We start from the raw sequence: 2,606 nt of genomic DNA on the forward strand, positions 1-2,606 counted from the left end.
GTTCTTAAAGTCATCAATCAATTCTTTCATTTATGTGATAGGCCTGTATTTAAAATGAACATTTACCATAAATTAAAGGTATCTTATATTATTAGATATGTTATTATAAAACATGCTTTAGTTAAGGAGTTATTGATACTTCAAGTGCAAAATGATGATATAAAACCTTAATGAAAATGCACTTTTAAGTACTAATCAATTATGATTCGTCGGAAAAAGGCATGTTAACTACATTTTTTCTACCTAACATGAGTATTAATTACTTGCTAGATTTATTTGGGACATTTACCAATAAGCGAGAGTCCTTGATGATTAAATAAACCAAGATTTTACCATGATTGGATTTTTAGAAAGACAAACGTGAAAGCCTTTAGGGTCGCTTTTGTAATTGGATAACCAACACTGAAAACTGTCTTTATATTGGATGGTTTGGTATTTTGATGATCATAGATTCATCTTTCTTAATGATATCCTACGATCAAGACAATTGGCTGAATCCTGTGAAACCATTTAATAGAAGTTCATTGATATCTTCTTTTTATAAAGCAAATCGACTTCGATTCTTGAATAATCTACATCATTTCTGCTTCTATTGTAACAAAAGATTCTTTTTTTTTTAATATGAAAAAAGGCCCATATCAAGAATTATGATTTTACAGATGGACAATTCCTCAATATCCTGTTCATTAGCAACAAAATATTTTCTTTATACGGCGATAGAAAAAATATATGTCTTTTTATAGAGAGATTATTTCACCAATTGAATCAATGGTATCTAACATATTAATACCTAATGATTTTCCACAAAGTGGTAATGAAAGCTTATACAAACCTTTCCATTTTCCAATTCGATCTGACCCATTCATTCATAAAGCTATTTATTCTATCACAGATGTTTCTAGAATACCTCTAATAGAGGGACAAATATTTAATTTTGAAAGAACTTATTGTCAACCTCTTTCAGATATTAATCTATATGATTCAAAAGGGAAGAACTTGCATTTGCCATTTGTTGGTTATTAGGAGCATCCTAAAAACATCGAAGTTGAAATATGGTTTTCAAATTAAGTTCCGAATTGGTGGATGTTGCTAAAGGGAGTGGCGATGCAATACACAAAGGGAAGAGGCTCATAAAATGACAAAGGCAAATAAAGCTTCCCTAAATGCCTTTCTGAATGAATCCTCAATGTCCTAACTATTTATGGAAGGTGCGAAAAAGATGAATAATCATATGCTTTTGAAAGAAATTAAAGAATTTCTTAGGAATCTATATGATCTATTCATTAATTTTTTTTTATAATAGGGGATCAAAGTAGTTTTTCTTCGAGATGGAAAATTCAACGCTTCGAGTCTTAGGAGAAAGACACATTAACCGGGATATAAAGATTTGAAAAAAACTCAATGTTTATTAACCTTCCAGTACTGGGCAGACATCAGCCCTCATACATAGTCTTACGACTTTGCATAGACCTATGTTTTTGGTAAACAGTCGCCTAGGCGTGGATCTAATAAAATAGGATGAATTGAGATGGTATTATGTAAATATGTAATTGACCTTAAGGGCATGACCATACATAACATAGAAATCACACTTGGAAAGGGTGGACAATTAGCTAGAGTTGTAGGTGTTATAGTGAAACTAATTGCAAAAAAGAAGAAATCAGCCATATTGAAATTATCTTCCAGGGAGGTTTATTTAATATCTAAAAACTGCTTAGTAATAATCGTACAAGTAGGGAATGTTGGGGTTAACCAGAAAAGTTTGGGTAGAACCAGATCTAAATGTTGGCTAAGTAAACATCCTATAGTAAGAGGAGTAGTTATAAACCCTATAAACCATCCCCATAGGGGTGGTGAGGGGAGGGGCACAATTGGTAGAAAAAAACCCAGGATAACCCCTATATATGCCATGGTTCCTTACTTCAATAAGGTACAAATACCTAATTTTGATATTTTTATATACCTTTTCAAACTACCTATTACCGATACTAAGTAGCCGTCAAAAAATTGTATCAATTTTTCATGATATTATATATGGATCAGATATATCATTGTGAATTCTTTAGAAAAATTTATGGAAGACATAATGAAATCTAATAAGTGAGATTTCAAGTAAGTGTTTACATAATCTTCTTCTCTCTGAAGAAATAATTTATCAAAATAATGAACCACCATTGATATTGACATGACTAAGATCACCAAATGTTCAAGAGTTCCTTTATTCAATCCTTTTCCTTCTTTTTCTTGCAGGATATCTCATTCGTACATATCTTCTCTTTGTTTCTCGAGCCTATAATGAGTTATAGATAGAGTTCGAAAAGGTCAAATCTTTGATGATTTCATCATACATGATTAAGTTGCGAAAACTTTTGGATAGGTATCCTACATCTAAATTTAATTCTTTCTGGTTAAATAATCTATTTCTAGTTGCTCTGGAAAGATTAGGAGATTTGTTAGAAGAAATACGTGGTTCTACTTCTGGCGGCAACATGCTATGGGGTAGTGGTCCAACTTATGGGGTCAAATCAATACGTTTTAAGAAGAAATTTTTAAATATCAATCTCATCAATCTCATAAGTGTCATACCAAATCCTATTAATCGAATC

The sequence above is a fragment of the Populus euphratica genome, unplaced genomic scaffold, assembly GCF_000495115.2.
Source record: "Populus euphratica unplaced genomic scaffold, PopEup_1.0 scaffold420.1, whole genome shotgun sequence".
Taxonomy (NCBI): Eukaryota; Viridiplantae; Streptophyta; class Magnoliopsida; order Malpighiales; family Salicaceae; genus Populus; species Populus euphratica.